Source organism: Pogoniulus pusillus, chromosome 3, assembly GCF_015220805.1.
Source record: "Pogoniulus pusillus isolate bPogPus1 chromosome 3, bPogPus1.pri, whole genome shotgun sequence".
In the NCBI taxonomy this organism is placed as follows: Eukaryota; Metazoa; Chordata; class Aves; order Piciformes; family Lybiidae; genus Pogoniulus; species Pogoniulus pusillus.
The window spans coordinates 46,679,122-46,697,541 of NC_087266.1; positions in this window are offsets into that span (position 1 = coordinate 46,679,122).

The window sequence follows — 18,420 nt, forward strand, 5'->3', positions numbered from 1 at the left end:
ATCTATGTTCTGCTTTTTGTTTTTATACATCTCAGCAAGCCTATGAGGGAAGTAGACATCACCATTGTTTGCCTTCCACAGCCTGTAATCTAGTTCTCCTCACCAAAACATCCTAGCTAGCTTCAAACTAGCACACCTTTCCATAGGCAGTTTTCTTTGCCTGACTTTTTGTGAAGTCTGAAGTACAGCTGAATGTAGAAGCATCATTAAAATAGTCAGGAATGTTTGGAGAGCTGCACAAGGCAAAATACTGCTCTGTGGTGGAGTCCTGGAGCAAATTCTGCAGAGGATTCTGCATCCAGCCTTGATTTCACTGGTTGGGGTAGGCCTTTGTTCTTAATACCAGGTGGTGGGAAAGCACCTAGTCTCTCACTGGACCAAGAAAAAAGACACTCTGCCTTGTAAAAGTGCCAGTGACCTAAGCAGAGTGAAACAGCTCCTCAAACTGTGAGCACCTAGTTAGCAGGTTCAGCAGCCGGGCAGCCTGCAATTGTTTGTTGCTTCCCTTGCTGGGCCAGTGGGAATTACTGCTGTGGGGAACAAATTGATCAGCTAAGGTAGGCTTAGAGATCTGAGTGCTGAGGTTACTGACAGCAGTTCAGGTATCTTGCATTAAGTGAAGGGCTACAAGATCCCTGGTCTGATTTTCTTTACTCACATGTGGTGAAGGAGGAGTGGGATTCCCCTCTGAGAAAAACAATCCCTTGCAACTTCCTATTTGTTCTATTTCTCCTGTCCTTAACTATATTACTTAACCACCAGCTCACACCACTCCCTGCAGCACACAGTTACCATTTCAACAGGGGCCTTAAATACCTGTGAGAGAGGCTGGAAGCCAGGTGCTGTGCCACAAAGCAACATCTGCAACTTGCTTACATGCTTGGTTGGCATCTCCGTGTGCTGATATCACACAATTAAATATTTTAGTCTCTGGTGAGTCAGCTTCAGGCATTTCCACAACTCCTTTATAACAAATACATCCCTGCAGATGTTCCCAGGGCTTCTGCCTTCCCTTGAAGCCATCATCTCAGTAACAGTAAAAACGCAGTCCATCTTTTCTCAGTGCAGCCACTCTACTACCTCCAGTCTTCCATAATTCATAAGCTTGCAGGAGGTGCACCAACATGATTTTAGCTACCTCCAAGTTTTTTTGGACAGAAAGACAATAAAAATGATTTCACAGTAACTAAAGCAAGTCAGTTCATTGGGGAAAACACTTAAATATAACTTATTAGCTATTCAAGAGGAAGGTTTCACTAAAGGTACGATGCACTTAGGTGTTAAAAGTGCAGCTCAGCTCCTGAAAAATGACTACGTAAATAAGCACTTGTCACATCTTATTTCTGTGGACTTCATTTTTTTTTTCTCCTTCTAGATCTATTTTCTGCTCTTAACTACTGCTGGCATGATTTTAACCGTGGAGTAGCTGGATCCTAGTCCTAGTGAATTGCTGGTGAGTTGCACTTGTGTGTTGCCAATGATGAGGCAGGAAGGCACAGATCAGTGTCACGCATGGCACAATCTGACCTCAGAAACTTTGAGTTTGGTGTCTGAGATCAGATCAGGCTGTGATCCAGTTTTGTAAGTCTAGGGGGAAAAAGAGTACTGAGACACATTCACAAAATGTCTTAACTTGAATTTCTGCTGGACTTCACAGCATAGATGTTGGCATGTCCAGTGCTGTGTCCAGAATCACTTTGGCTCCAACAGCATTCATAGCTCATCTAATCTCCTCGTTTCTTGATGTGTGCTGGGCCTACAGGCAGCTGGCACTTAACAGATTTAATTCTACCACTGTGCAGAGGCAAACCACAGTTTTGGGAAACCAGAACAAAAATACAGCTGCAGTGCTTTTCAAAACTGAGGTAAAGGAGCAGGGACTTCCAGAGCACAAATCTGACTGCAGACTTCGGAATGCAAGTTACTCAAATGCTTGGGTCTTTGTTTTGGATCTGGCTGTTAGCAGCATGATACTTGTATACACAGGATACTTGATAGCACCATCACAAAAGCAATAAACAGCCTTATAAAGGCATAGATCTAAGGTGACTCCTCCAAGTGGAGTCTTACTTTAAGCCCAATTTCAATGTCATGTATCATAATTGCATCTAATATTAGAGACCGACTTAATGCAACACAATGTCAATGACAATATAAAGGCAATCATGAACAGAGAAAATAACTTTAAAGTGTTTGGGGGGTGGAAGGAAGGATTGTGCTATAATGAAGGCTTCTGTAGACTGTAAACCCTTTTCAGTAACACTCAGAGGGATTCTTTTTTTCTCCCCTGAACATTTTATCTCTGTTTCCATTTTGAAACTGGAATCTGCCCGGAACCTCTAAGTGTGATTGATTTTAGGTTGCTTTTTTCTCCCTTAAACTCGTGGATCTATCTACTGCTAAGCACTGAAGCTGCATGTGTAAAGCTGGTTAGCAAGCTGATTAGATTACCAGCTGCTGAGAATTAAATAGGAAAGGGTTTTCTTCTTCCCCTCAGCAACAGCCTCCCACCCCAAAGGGATATAACTTAAAAGTTGTGAAGCTAAACTCTATTTGGCTCTTTCAAAGTCTGAAGGCAGAATGAAAATGTCTTTCCCTGAAAGACTAGAAGCCTCTTGTGAGATCTTCTGTGGGCACAAAGGTGTAGCTTATACCAGCTCAATAGCATGTAGTTACTGAAGGGCCCCCTGGCTTGCACATGCTTTAAAGCTTATGTTGGGGCTGTAATTTCAGTGAATCATGTAACTACATAGTCTTTGGCACTGGCATTGATGTGAATGTGCTGTAGGTGAGCTGTCTTTGGCAGTGGCACATGCTACATCTGTTCATGCCAGTGACAAACTAGCATCTACCATGTGCTTCAGGTCTGGCTGGTCTATAACCATAGAATGGGTTAGGTTGGAAGACTGGATGAGACATTTAGTGCCATGGTCTAGATGACTGGATAGGGCTGGGTTATGGGTTGGACTGGATGAGCTTGGAGGTCTCTTCCAACCAGGTTGATTCTATGATTCTAAGAAGCTCTTAAAACAAAGGTTAGTGTGGGAGAAATGGAGTAGTAATGAAAAAAAGAGGTATTATTTTTTATGAGCACCTCACTGCTCATGTTTTGAAGAGAGTTCAGTGTCAGTGGAGGCTGACACAGATATTGTTTCAGAAGTTTATTCTCAAGACCAGGAGTGTGGTCTTTGAAATTCAAACATGGAGGTACATGTTCACAGAATAGTTTAGGTTGGAAGTGACCTCAAAGATCATCTAGTTCCAACACCCTGCCATAGGCAGGGACACCTCCCTCTAGAGCAGATCACTCAAGGTCTCATCCAACCTAGCCTTGAACACCTCCAGGGAGGGAGCATCCACAACCTCCCTGGGCAACATGTGCCAGTGTCTCACCACCCTCACTGTACAGAACTTCTCTTAACATCTAGTTTAAACCCCCCCCCTTCTGCCAGTTTAAACCTGTTATTCCTTGTCCTGTCATTACAAGACCTTTTAAATAGTCCCTCCCCAGCCTTCCTGTAGGCTCCCTTCACACACTGGAAGGCTACTACAAGGTCTTCCCAAAGCCTTCTCTTCTCCAAGCTGAAAAGCCCAAACTCTCATAGCCTGTCCCCGTAGCAGTGGTGCTCCAGCCCTCTGATCATCTCTGTGGCCCTCCTTTGGACTCGCTGCAACAGTTTGATGTCCTTCTTGTGTTGAAGGCTCCATAATCTCTCCCCTCCCTCAAGTGCCCCACTAGAGCAGTGAATGCCTGCTTATTCTTAGATGAAATACTGGAGTGACAAAACTAGAGACAGCACCTTAGAAAAGCCATGTAACCAAAGCAAACAAAGAACATCCGTAGTGGTTAATGTGGTAGCAGAAGTGAGAACAGCTGAAGGGTTAGCATCTGAATCACAGAAGCTTGCCTGGGTGTATTCATTTAATGACTTAGAATCATAGAATCAACCAGGTTGGAAGAGACCTCCAAGATCATCCAGTCCAACCTAGCACCCAGCCCTAGCCAGTCAACCAAACCATGGCACTAAATGCCTCAGCCAGGCTTTCCTTCAACACCTCCAGGGACAGTGACTCCACCACCTCCCTGGGCAGCCCATTCCAATGCCAATCACTCTCTCTGCCAACAACTTCCTCCTAACATCCAGCCTATGCCCTGAAAAACACAAAAGAAAACCAAAACAAAACCCCCCAACCCACAACAAAACAAACTCAAAAACCTCAGCAGTCCAGACAGCATCAGTTGTACCCCATTCTCACTGGTCTGTAGTGAAAGACAGGTTGCTGGAGCTGAAGCTTTGAAAAGCTTGAAAGGTGATCCTACTGGAGTCTACCAACGCCTGAATTGTCAGGTTAACTCTTACAGTAGATAGGAATTCTCTTTTTATTTCAGTGGGCTGCAATTCTAATGATGCTTTGAATGTCTGCAGTGATAACTATTCCTAATTAGTCCTTCCACTTCTGGGAGGAAGGAAGGAAGGAATCCATAATATGAAACGAATTCTAATGAGGGATGTAACTCTCCTCCTAAGAAAAAGTGCTCCAAGAGCTGTAAAGACTTGCCCCATTGGGACCTGGCTGACACTTCAGCTTAACACTCAAGAGTTTAAGTGACCCTACAGAATATAAATTAGCCTATACTATTTCAGCATTAGCTGCCAGTGCTTGGGAAGTTTGACCTGCTTATTCAGATTGACATGAAGCTTAGCTGCAAAAGTACCCAGGTTTTGTTGGGTTGAGAGTGGAGGTGGGGAGGGCACATGATTTGTTTCTATATTGTTAAATTCTTAGTTCAAAAGCTTCTTAGTTCAAAAGGATACAGAAAAAACATAGCACTGAGGTGTCCCTTAATGCCTGGTGAGCTCGTGGGTTTGGGTGTCCCTGGGTAGGGGTGCTAAATTCATAAGCAAATGGTTGTACCAGCCCCAAAAATGAGTCTGCTGATAGAATGGCTTTGGTATTGGTAAAAATATACAAACATTGCCTTTTAAAACCCAGTTTTAAAGTTGAAAACACAATTACTTGAAAGCTGTTAATGAACCTAGTGGCTAACCCATGTGATTCCAGACCAAAGAGGGGGAAAAAAGCCATGGTTAAGCCAGCACTTACAAAAGGGAGAAGGAGGGAGGCAATACCATTAGTTTAGCACAAAGCATGAATATAAATCCCTTCAAATTTATGAAAGACTCCAATATATGGAAGGGAAAATGATTTCACAAAAGAAAAGTTACCCTTTCAATTAACTCATCTGTGCCTGGAAAAGCCATCCTCTGATTCTCTGGACTGTACCAGTCCAGCAGAGGTTGCTGATGATCCTGATTTCAAGTGTCTATTTTTGCTGTAGGCAGTAAAGGTAAACTGAAGAGTGCAGGTTTTTTTCCATCAACCTTTGTGCCAGCTTTTGAATCTCTGCTTGCACTTGTGGAAACAAAAAGCATTGAGCAGGCCTAAATGCTCTTCATCTTGGGTACCTGGTAGCCTGGTAGAAGGAGGGCTGCCTTGCTTTTGTTGCTTTATGAAATACTCTGCTTTTAGTTTGCCTGCAACCAGCAAATTGCTAATGCCTCTGCCTGGCAGGATTGCTTGATCTTCATTGCTGCAGTTATGCTACCAATGCCCAGGGCTGAAGAGAAATTCTAACAGCATGAAAGACAGGCTGAATATGACTAGGAGGTAGATTTGGGGGTGGATCATGATTTTTTTTCCTTAGGACTTTGTTTCAGTTTCTTTCATGTCACATTATTTCTAGGCTTGTGAGAGAGGCAAAAATAAGTGTGTGTTTGTTCCTTCTTTTTTCTTCTTCTTCTCCTTTTTAGTGTAGAGAGAAATTCTCTTCTTCCTACAAAAGGGATTGATGTGATGGACCACATCTCCAATAGAAATAACCTCTTCAGTTTTCTTCATCAGCCTGCTGGGCAAGTTTGTGTAGGTCCAGTAAACTTCTGCTTTCAGTTAAGCAGTGTGGGAAAGAGCTGCACATATCTGGCAATCCCCATCAAGCACTCCAAGGTACAGAAGATGAAAATCATGAAAAGGTATTCAATAATCAAAGTCATGGCATCTCTCATATATCACAGCATTTGATTGTGAGTTATGAGAGCTAGCAACCATCGCTCCTGTCTATATGGAAAGTGTGTGTGAGCAAGAAAGCACTTAAACCAAGAAATACAGTACCAAAGTAATCTCTGCTATAATGTCCTCCAATTCACTGGAGTTATAGTAGGGCTTAATTTGCTTTGTAATGTTCAAAGACCAGATGAAAAAATGAATTAAAGCTTTCTGCCAGAAAGCTGAAGAGAAGAGGTGAATGAATACTACTAAACATAAATTTTAACCCTCCCCAAACCCTCTTCTTGGTTGCTCAAGGGCTTACAGAGACATTTTTCATCTGTTTTTCCTCTCTGTGCAGTAGCTTTGGCTAGTGAAAGTCAACACTGCTCAGGCCACACCTTGAGTGCTGTGTCAGGTTCTGAGCCACTCAATTCAAGAGATGTTGAGATGCTGGAATGTGTCCAGAGAAGGGCAACAAAGCTGGTGAGGGGCCTGGAACACAAAGCCTATGAGGAGAGGCTGAGGGAGCTGGGGGTGTTTAGCCTGGAGAAGAGGAGGCTCAGGGGGGACCTCATTGCTGTCTACAACTACCTGAAGGGAGGCTGTATCCAGGTGGGGTTGGTCTCTTTTCACCAAGTGAAAAGAGAAGACTAAGGTATTGTTAGGAATAACATCACTTCTGGTGTAGCTTAAAATGAGCAATCAAGTAAAATGAGTGTGGAGGTTGATCTCTTCTCCCAGGCAACCAGCAACAGAACAAGGGGACACAGTCTCAAGTTGTGCTGGGGGAAGTCTATGCTGGATGTGAGGAGGAAGTTGTTGGCAGAGAGAGTGATTGGCATTGGAATGGGCTGCCCAGGGAGGTGGTGGAGGCACCATCCCTGGAGGTGTTGAAGCAAAGCCTGGCTGAGGCACTTAGTGCCATGGTCTAGTTGAGTGGCTAGGGCTGGGTGCTAGGTTAGACTGGATGATCTTGGATGTCTCTTCCAACCTGGTTGATTCTATGATTATGAGTGCAAACACTCTGGGAAAAAAAAAAAAAAAGCAAAACCTTTATGACCAGGTACAAGAGTTAAGAGGAAAGATTTTTTTTTGTTCCTAAAGTGAACATTTTCATGAACTGTGCACATGTATATGTCCACTGAGACAGTAGCAGCAGCAGAACTACTGTGATTGAATTCAGCTCAAACATTCTGCAGTAACTACTTGTGCAACTGTGAAGTAGAAAGAAATATTAGTTAAGTAAGGAGAAGAAAGGAAATTGCAGAGAGCAGAAATAGAAACTAATTTGTACACTTGAATTATTCACTGTGAATTACCCACATAGACTTGGCTCACTGTAATGGATTAAGATGGAGAATTGATATGCTGTTATAAAATGTGTGCTCCCATTTGAACCCTGTGCCAATCAAAATGGAAGCACTTTGAGATTTCCTAAATATGGCACTTACAAATTCTGTGGCCAGTTGCCTGATGGGGAGCCTTGGTGATTAAGGTGTTTATGAGTGTCTGGTTATAAGATAGAGGTCAGAGGGTGGTGATCAATGGTGCCACGTCCAGCTGGAGAGCTGTGACTAGTGGAGTCCCCCAGGGATCAGTGCTGGGGCCAGTGCTGTTCAGCATCTTCATCAATAGCACTGATGAGGGCACAGAGTGTCTGCTCAGCAAGTTTGCTGATGACACCAAGCTAGGAGGCTTGGCTGAGACAGCTGAAGGCTGTGTGGCCATCCAGAGAGACCTGGGCAGACTGAGAGCTGGGCACAGAGGAACCAAATGAGGTCCAACAAGGATAAGTGCAGAGTCCTGCACCTGGGGAGGAATAATAAACTGCACCAGTGCGGGTTGGGAGGAGATCTGCTCAAGAGCAGCCCTGTGGAGAGGGATCTGGGAGTGCTGGTGGATAACAAGTTATCTACAGGACAGCAATGTGCCCTTGTGGCCAAGAAGGTCAATGGGATCCTGGTGTATATTAGGAAGAGTGTGTCCTGCAGATCAAGGGAGATTCTCCTCCTCCTCTGTTCTGCCCTGGTGAGACCTCATCTTGAATACTGTTATCAGTTTTGGGCTCCCCAGTTTAAGAGGGACAGGGATCTGCTGGAGAAGGTCCATCAGAGGGCTACGAGGATGATGAGGGGACTGAAGGGCATGGCTTGTGAGGAGAGGCTGAGGGACCTGGGGCTTTTTAGTCTGCAGAAGAGAAGACTTAGAGGGGATTTGATAAATGTCTATAAATATATGAGGGCTGCCAGGAGGAGGGGGACAGGCTCTGCTCACTGCTCCCCGGCATAGGACAAGGAGCAATGGATATAACTTGCAGCAAAAGAGGTTCCGCCTCAACACAAGGGGGAACTTCTTTACTGTGATGGTCCCAGAGCACTGGCACAGGCTGCCCTGAGAGGTTGTGGGGTCTCCTTCTCTGGAGCCTTTCAAGGCCTGTCTGGATGTGTTCCTGTGTTGGACTCGATGATCTCCTTGGGTCCCTTCCAACCCCTGTGGTCCTGTGATCCAGCACAATAAATCTATTCAGCCGAACAGCTGCAACACCTATAAAGGCAAGAAACCTTAGTTTTTTTGGCTTGATGGTGAGATAAAGCAACCTTATGTGTTGTCTTATCTCCTACAGATTCCTTGTGCATGACCATTAAAGAACAAGTTGGAATTGTCTCAATGTTGTCTTTCTGGGATTGGGTTTTCCCAATCTTCTGAATAACTTACAATTAAGAGAGTGGCTTCTCTAAATACTTTTAACCTTTAAGGTGAAATAACAATCTTCAACGTGAATGTTTATAGCTTCTAAGCAGGTTTTCAATGCAGCTGGCCACTTTTATGTCTTGAAAAACTAGTCATGATACAAACAGTTGATTATGGTTTACAATGGCAATAAACCTCTCGGTGTTGGTTGCTACCAAAATGAACTGCCATTCTGTTAAATGTTAAATAACAAGCCATAAACTGCTGGAAACAACCAATTTCTTCTGTATTACTGCCTGAATAAATTTTAGTAGGAAGAGCAGATCATGAAGTGCATAGAATCAATCAGGGTTGGAAGGGAGCACAAGGATCATCTAGTTCCAACGCCTCTGCCATGGGCAGGGACACCCTGCCCTACCTCAGCCTGGCCAGAGCCTCATCCAGCCTGGCCTTAAGCACCTCCAGGGATGGAGCCTCAACCACCTCCCTGGGTAACCCATTCCAGGCTCTCACCATTCATGATGAAGATCTTCCTCCTCACATCCAGTCTGAATCTCCCCACCTTCACCTTTGCTCCATTCCCCCCAGTCCTGTCACTCCCTGGTAGCCTAAAAAGCCCCTCCCCAGTTTTTTTGGAGGCTCCCTTCAGATACTGAAAGGCCACAATAAGGTCACCTGGGAGCCTCCTCTTCTCCAGACTGCACAGCCCCAACTCTCTCAGTCTGTCCTCACAGCAGAGCTGCTGCAGCCCTCTGAGCATCCCAGCGGCCCTTCTCTGGACACGCTCCAGCATCTCCACATCCTTCTTCTCATAGAGGCAAAGGGGCAAAGTTGCAAGCAGCAAATCAGGCCTAATGAAATTTTTCTATATTTTAAGAAGCTGAAGGACTCCAAGATATGATGCAAACGGTGACATACATTAAACAACAGCAAATTAAATTGCATGATAGGGGTTTTTTGGCTTTAAATTTGTTTTTATCTTTCCCATTGTTTCCTCAGGCACTGAAGAACCCAATCAATATTGGCACATTGAATTCATCAATAAGGCAGAGAGGAGCCTGGTTAGATACAAAACCTCTACAGGAGATTCTTCACAGCAAAGGACAGGTTAGTAGCCACATTGGAATAATTGCTGCTGCTAATCTTGAGAGCAAAAATCTCTTCAAGCATTCATGGCACAGGCGCCACCTTCCCAACAGTGAGTGACAGAAGACATCTTCACCATAGCAACGAGTGTTATCTCCCAAGAATAACATTAACCTCCCTCCTTACTAGTTTTAAATCCTTGAGTATAAGCAGCAGTTGCAAGGCATGTGTGCCTTAATTGTGTACTTTCATTACTTAATACTTACTGAGCATGTACTAGCCAAAGGAAAACCAAAAAAGGTATTGGCAGAAGAGGAAGCAATTAAAGGGTTGCAAATACAATCATTAATAATCCTGGCCTGGAAACATGGTCAAAGAGAGGTCTCATGCTTGTGGAAATCAGACTGCTCCACTGAGAAGCCTGGCAAAGAGTGTTCTGCAAGAGCAACATTTTTCCCTTTATTGTGACTTTCCCTTTACAGTAGGACAAGGGAGGTTATTCTGCCCCTGTACTCAGCACTGCTCAGGCCACACCTTGAGTGCTGTGTCTAGTTTGGGCCCCTCAATTCAAAAGAGATGTTGAGGTGCTGGAAGGTGTCCAGAGAAGGGCAACGAAGCTGGTGAGGGGCCTGAAACACAAAGCCTATGAGGAGAGGCTGAGGGAGCTGGGGGTGTTTAGCCTGGAGAAGAGGAGGCTCAGGGGGGACCTCATTGCTGTCTACAACTACCTGAAGGGAGGCTGTAGCCAAGTGGGGGTTGGTCTCTTCTGCCAGGCAACCAGCAACAGAACAAGGGGACACAGTCTCAAGTTGTGCCGGGGGAGGTCTAGGTTGGATGTCAGGAGGAAGTTGTTGTCAGAGAGAGTGATTGGCATTGGAATGGGCTGCCCTGGGAGGTGGTGGAGTCACCATCCCTGGAGGTGTTCAAAAGGAGATTGGATGAGACACTTAGTGCCATGGTCTAGATGACTGGCTAGGGCTGGGTGCTAGGTTGGACTGGATGACCTTGGAGTTCTCTTCCAACCTGGTTAATTCTAGGATTCCCTTTGATTCTCAGGATGATTCTGAATGTTAGAGAGTGGTGGAAAAAGAGAACAAATGATAAAGGGTGAGTCATTTCCAATCCTCTCCCTTTTTCACCTGCCTCCCTAACCACCCCTTTTTCTCAGGCAAGGCTGAAATCCAGGAAACTTGAACCAAACATGTTAGCTAGCTTAAACTGCTGCATTATGCATTTTTTTTTCAGACTGTCACCAAAGATTCTGTGAGTAAAGCAGATGAAATTCACCTCCTAACAGCCCTGTAGGATATGGTGATATCCTGGGACTGCCATATAAATGCCATTAAGAGACATTTCATTTTGGCCTCTGGAGGCTCTACACTTACCTGTTTTGACTTAAACTCTTTCTTCCATCTCTACAAGAAAGGAACATGACATAGGAGTTGCACAAAATGAGCTCAGATCAGGGAAGAGAGATTGTAAATCGAGACTTGCTAGAGCTAAATCATGTTCCCTCTCCTGATCTCTTATCTGATAGCTTCTATCCAAAAGGGTATTGAGGAAGTTAATTGCAGCTGCTAAGATGAATCTTTAGGAAATATCATCCTCCAGAGCCTTCTCTCCCTTGCTCCCCAAACCCTATGCTGCTGTTTTTTTCAAGGCTTCATGTACAGTGTAGTTCTCTTGTGAATTTTAACCTCCTTATCCTTTCCTACAGAACTGTTCAGATGAGGACGAAAATTGTAGCTTTTCATTTGCAAGATTTAGGAATCTGGAGAAGCAGAGCACGAGGGGGAAAGGAGGTGGCTGTCTGAATTCAAACACTCTGTGTACTTGGCAAAATAAAGGCAAAGGTAAGATAGCTAAAACGTTCAGAGATTGCAGTGCTATAGACAGCCTGGGATTAGAAACAGGCTGAAATTCCTGTTGTAAACTTAAATCACCTTGAGTAGCATGGCTACTAGGTACCCTGTCTTGCAAAGGTAGCTGAGCTGTTGAGACAGCTCTAGGCATATAAAGAAGAGGTATTTATTGATAGAGTCTGTGGGAGACCTAGTTACGCTCAGGATATATGTATCATAAAACTCTTGGTGGCAAAATATTGCAATTTACCCTTTGACAGGAAGCTTTTTGATGTTCTCAGGTCATCAAACTAACAAGGGAGCCTGTTGCTACATAATTGAAAGATCACAGGCATCAGCTGGCAGGCCAATGTTTGAGGAAAGACAAAAATGTGATCAGTAGCTGTTGGGAAAGATCAGGTTGTGTCATACTTGGAAGGAAACTCCTCTCCTACCAGTAAGACAGATGGATAGGAAGGACAGCTGGGTGATAGGTTGGACTGGATGATCTTGGAGGTCTCTTCCAACCTGGTTGGTTGATTCTATGATTCTATGACATTATAGTCCATGCAATGCTTTGACAAGCTCATAAGGGTGCTGCTGGTTTAAATGTGAGCAAATCACTGAACCTACAACATAAACATGCTGAACAATACTGAGAAAACCCAAGCTTGGCTCCTAGAATCCTTCACTTCTGCTCTCATCTGCAACAGGCACAAGGCAGTGGATTTCCAGCACTTAAGGTCTCCAGCACAGGGGACTCTGTGTCCAGGTGCAACTGGAGTCACCCACACTCTTCAGCTTCACAGACCAGCACCATCAGAGCAGTGGAAAGATGAACAGGTAGCCTGGTCTAACCTTTCCTTTCCCCCCACAAATGGCCTTGCATCTAATGTGGTGTTACTCCTTTTGCAAGTGATTTGAGACCATCTCTCTTTTACCCTGTAAAGGGGGAGAAAATCCTCCAGAAAATCTTGCTAAAGGGCTCTAAGTTCCTGGCCAAACTCTGAGTAAACATTAGGTGTTTTATGATGCCAAGAGTCTTCACTGGTAGATGTTCCCTGAGGAAGCCTAGTGAATTGAGTGCTGCACAAATCATTTTGGCAGGTGTGAGCGTCTTTCAGAACACAAAGTGGGAAGTGTCCCCTTTTGTGTTTAGCTCAAAGAGATGCAGGCTCAGTATTCACATGTCTTTAAAAAGTCCAATAAATTATGTCCTATGTCAAGGAAGGAGATGGGAAGTTTGGAGTTTTATTCTCTGCTCCAAAGACTATTGGCTTAAAACACATCAACGACCCCTGAAGCAAGAATAAGAAACTCCTCTTCCTCCCTCTGAGGAAAGACATATCTGTCATTTGAGTTTGTGATCTGGACAACACTATGTGTAGTAGTTGAGATCTGAATCCTAAATTATAAACAAGGAACAGGAACTTTCTGGACACTTTTTAATAGAAAATAAAGAGAATAGAGGGTTGGCTATAGAAGAAAAATAATAGATAAGTCTATATAATTTCATTTGGTTGCTGGACTGGTATAGAATCTGTTGCACAAAGCACTCTGCTGCTTCTTGCCTCCTCTTCTTGTCCCTGTGCTGGCTGATCTTGCATGGCTACACTAGCCTTGGCTGACTAGATAACACTGGGGGCCTGATTTTCTCTCTGGGGAAGAGAAGAAGGTAGCAGTTGAGCCAGCAGTGTGCACTTGCAGCCCAGAGAGCCAACCAGAGCCTGGGCTGCAGCAGGAGAAGTGTGGCCAGCAGATCGAGGGAGGTGATTCTTCCCCTCTGCTCTGGTGAGACCCCACCTGGAGTACTGTGTCCAGTTCTGGAGCCCCCATTACAAGAAGGATGTAGACCTGCTGGAGTGTGTCCAGAGAAGGGCCACTGGGATGCTCAGAGGGCTGGAGCACCTCTCCTATGAGGACAGACTGAAAGAGTTGGGACAATCCCAGCACCTAGCAACATTCACTGGAGTAGTTGATGTGCATGCAATGAGATGGGCTAAAATACATCCCATAGGAAGCAAGAGGCCCCATCTGCTTTGACACCTACAGCTTCTAACATTTTGCACACTTAAAATCAAATAAATTACCATGTCATTGACAGCTTCAGCAGTGGTGTTAAAGGTGAGTGGTGCAGCACCTAGATTTGTGTGTTATCTGCTTCAAGATCCAAGTGATTTTATGTTTAATACATCAGAGAAATGGATAAGGATCTGGATACTGAGCCAGCAGGTACATAAAAATCTTAATTGCTCAGGAATAGCTTATGGTTATGGACATTTGGGGAGGGAGAGACATGCTATGCTATGTGGCCCAGAGAGAAGGCAGAAAAAATAGTCCAAAGTACCACTGGATCCTGTGATCTAGTTTTTCCTTTCTTCATCTTGACACTGTACACAGTTAGAGGCAGCAGTTGCTCAGGCACGCATCAGAACTGAAGTAAGGCACAAGTACTCTCTGTTCAAACCCACCACACCCACAGAGAGCTGTGTTTGTTGCCTGCATGGGGAAGCATGCCTGTTGCATCCACTGGCCCCAGACAGAGATCTGCAGAGGTCATTGTTTTTTTCCTAGGTGCCACTGTAATTTGTATTTTTACCTGCAGTATCCATTTTTTAACTGTAGCTGTATCTGGCAGAGCTACAGATGAGGCATTAAACAGAATATTATTTTCACAGAACTGCTGGCATCCAAGGTGCTTTAAGGCAAGAGCATGGAATTGTTTATAAGCCAAGCAAGATGGTTAGTCCACAGAACCAGCAACAGGTAGGGAGGGTGTGTGGGAAGGGAAGCAGAGGAACAGGTGTGAAATGTAAGTGGTGTGAAGAAGGAGAGGAAAAAAAAAGTCTTCTGAAGATACTGTTTCTAAAGAAGGAAGAAGATTTCCTCACCTTTCTTAACAAAGATTTTTTTCCTTTTGCTGTTTTTTTTTTTTTTTAGCTGAGTGTGGCAGACCAGAGATTTATCATGAAAACTCTCAAAAGACATAAGCTTTCATGAGATAGACATAGAATCATAGAATCAGCCAGGCTGGAAGAGACCTCCAAGATAATCCAGGCCAACCTAGCACCCAGCCCTAGCCACTCAACTAGACCATGGCACTAAGTGCCTCATCCAGTCTCTTCTTGAACACCTCCAGGGATGGTGACTCCACCACCTCCCTGGGGAGCCCATTCCAATGCCAATCACTCTCTCTGCCAACAACTTCCTCCTAACATCCATCCTAGACTTCCCCCAGCACAACTTGAGACTGTGTCCCCTTGTTCTGTTGCTGGTTGCCTGGGAGAAGAGGCCAACCCCCACCTGGCTACAACCTCCCTTCAGGTAGTTGTAGACAGCAATGAGGTTACCCCTGAGCCTTCTCTTCTCCAGCCTAAACAACCCCAGCTCCCTCAGCCTCTCCTCATAGGCTTTGTGTTCCAGGCCCCTTACCAGCCTTGTTGCCCTTCTCTGGACACCTTCCAGCACCTCAACATCTCTCTTGAATTGAGGGGCCCAGAACTGGACACAGCACTCAAGGTGTGGCCTGAGCAGTGCTGAGTACAGGGGCAGAATAACTTCCCTCGTCCTACTGGGCAGGGCTCCTGCCTACCGTGTCTATCCCACAAATACACAGCAGGCAGTGTAGCACCAGGCAGTGGGGTTTCAGTGAGGTCCTTGCAGACATAGAGCTTTGCTTTGGAAACCAATCTTTCTGTCTCTTTGCATTTTTCATCCATGTGCTCTGTTTTTAGCTGTTCTCATTATCTATATGAATGCTCCATTCCAGTGCTTCGTTGGATTTCAGTGTTGCTATGGAAGAGGTCTGACTTGTCTTGTGGCACACAGGACAGGAGAAGCAGATGTATTCTCAGGATGATTCTCAAATGATCTTCATTTTGTAAGACTGTCAAAAGCCACAGTAATGGCCTTGCTATAGAAAGGGAGTTTTGAATGGCAGTTTGTTTTATGACTCTTAATTTATTTCTCTTTCACTTTTTGGTCTCATGACGAACTCCTTCCCTCTCCCCCTCACGCTGTGCAGTGTTGTTCTGCAACAGCTTTCCTTGCATTTCACTCCATGTGGCCCCATATTTTTTATTGCTCTGAAATGCTTTAGCATATAGGCAGTGAGGAAAAATCTGTGTAACAAGCACAGCTAGAGCAGTGACCATTTCTGCATGGAAATATTTTGTATGGTCCTCTGCAAAGGATAGGCTTCTAAAGGGAAAGCATTCAGTGGGGAAAAAATGCATTGCTGTATGTCACATGAACACTGAAGGTTAGATTCCTACACAAAAGATAGTAAACCACAATAAACTACGTACCTGCTAGCAGTGTACATGAGAAGCTACAGCTCGGCTGCTGTGAGGATTGAGACTTGGTAGGAAAGGGACAGGGAGGAGCTGAAGAGAAAGAGAGGAACCTGCAGAACCTTCCAGGCAAATGGCATCCTGCCTTTTTTGTTCACACACTTGGACAGTGTTTGACACAGGTATTCCTGCAAACCCTGAACCCAGGTGTCCTGGCTTGCATTATAACAGAGCTCATTCTCTTCAGTGCTTTTACTTTTCAGCTAAGTCTCTTCTAAGTGACTGCACTTGCTGAAATCAACGGCGTGTTTTCAACAGTGTCTGCTGCTGGTGCTGACGATGCTGAAAGTTTCTACTTAGTACCAAGGACTGAAGTGTTGACTGAGGTCGCTGCTAAATCTTGTGCACCCTGTTGGGGGTGCAGAAAGTAAAAGGCTGCACTTATGGGGTGGATTGGACAGGACAGGTGACCATAAACTGACCAACCAGGGATTCCATCCAGTCTGTATATGTCATATTCAGTATAAAGCTGAGGGATCATGAGAGTCAAGCTCTCCTCTCCAATGGCAAACATCTGAGGAGGACCCTGTTCTCCTTTTGATCCCAATCTGTTTGTGTCTGAATCCATTTCCAGAATCCAACTCCTGAAATCAGTTCCCATCTGCCCCTGAGTCCAGTCTGTGATTTCCCCAGTGCCTGCCCACAGCATCAGCGGTGATGGTGATCTAATTTGATATTTGGTTTGTAATGTGTTTGATTTTATTGTTTTTATTATTGAAGCTAGTTTAGTCTTATTTTCCAGTCCCTAAGACTCTCTGCTTTATTATTTTTCTCTTTCCCTTTGGAAAGAGAGAGGAGAACACCAGTGGCTAGTCTAGTGGCCAGCCTAGCCCTAACCCTTGGCACCATGCTTAAATGAAGCAACAAGCCTTGATGAAGATGTTCCTGCTTGGCCCTTTCCCAGGCTTGGTTTCAAAAAAGTGGACACGTCTGATACTGACTAAAGGTGGAGTGATCCTTCTGCATTCCCTCCACCCATTGCATGGCCTCACTGGTGCCACCATGGCTATCCTAGGGTGGAGAGTGAGACCTGTCTCCTACCTTCCCTCTTGCTGTGACAAGATACACGCCTTTCTCTGCTCCATACCTGCTCAAATAGAACTTTCCTCAAGAAAAGAAGGCAGAGTGGGCAGTGGAAGTAGCTGTGGACTGCCTTTTAAACACTCCTAAGCTCATAGCCAGCACATGTCCATGTCTCTCCCATCCAATGATGGGAAGGGAGGTCAAAAGAGCTCAGTTGGAAACAACTGCCAAGGGTAGCAAATGCTTACAAATTAATATGCCTTTGAGAAGGAGACAGGCAGTGCAATTTTCATGAGAAAGGCTGCTTTCATTTTTGGCCTTAATCATGCAAGGTGCTGAGTGCTTTCAGTCCTCATTCATGTTGATGGGAACTGACTGTCCTCAGGCTACCTGGTAAGCATTGTTGCTAGGTCAGTTTTCATTCCCCTCTCCCCTGCACGTCTGTCACTTCATTTCCTAAAGGTTGTCTTATTTGATGTCATCTGTAGAACAGGGAATCAGTGAGGTTTTCTTTCAGAGTCTTCCCACTTCTCCCCAGAAAATCCCCTTTGCTATAAATCTCTATGGGAAAATACACTTTGCTACAAACCTCTGTGAGTATGAAGGGAAAGACCTAGTTGGATATTTGTGTGTGCTAGTTTGAAGCAGGCTAGAATGTTTTAGTGAGAAGGACTAGATCATAGGCTGTGAAATCAAAACAAGACTGATGTCTACTTCACTCATAGGCTTGCTGAGATGTATAACAATACAACTCAAAACATAGATAAGACACTCGGCACACCACTGTCACTGGGGCTGCTGGCTGAGCTGCATCTCTCTAACCTCACCCTCCATTTGGGACTAATCCACTTTGCAGGTGTTCAGGAACAGCCTGGATGAGGCACTTAGTGCCATGGTCTAGATGACTGGATAGGGCTGGGTGCTAGGTTGGACTGAATGATCTTGGAGGTCTCTTCCAACCTGCTTGATTCTATGATTCTATGCTTCCTAACTCCCTGGCCAAACCTCCATTCTTCCTTGGGACTGGGGTAAGGTTGAGAGGGGTAGGGGGAAGGCGAATCATAGAATCAAGCAGGTTGGAAGAGACCTCCAAGATCATTCAGTCCAACCTAGCACCCAGCCCTAGCCACTCAACTAGACCATGGCACCGAGTGGTTGGGAGCCCCTCCTGGGGACTCAGGTTTCTGGGAGGGCTGTTGTGTTTCTGTGTTACCTTTTACTTTGTCTATGTCTGTCTATAACTGTCTATACTGTAAATATCTGCTTGTATACTGTGCCAGCTGTAAATAAAAGCTTCATTCAATTTCCAGGGCTGGCTGAGTCTAGCCTGGGTGATTTCTAAAGTGTGGGGGAAGGCAGGGAACACCCAAGCCATCACA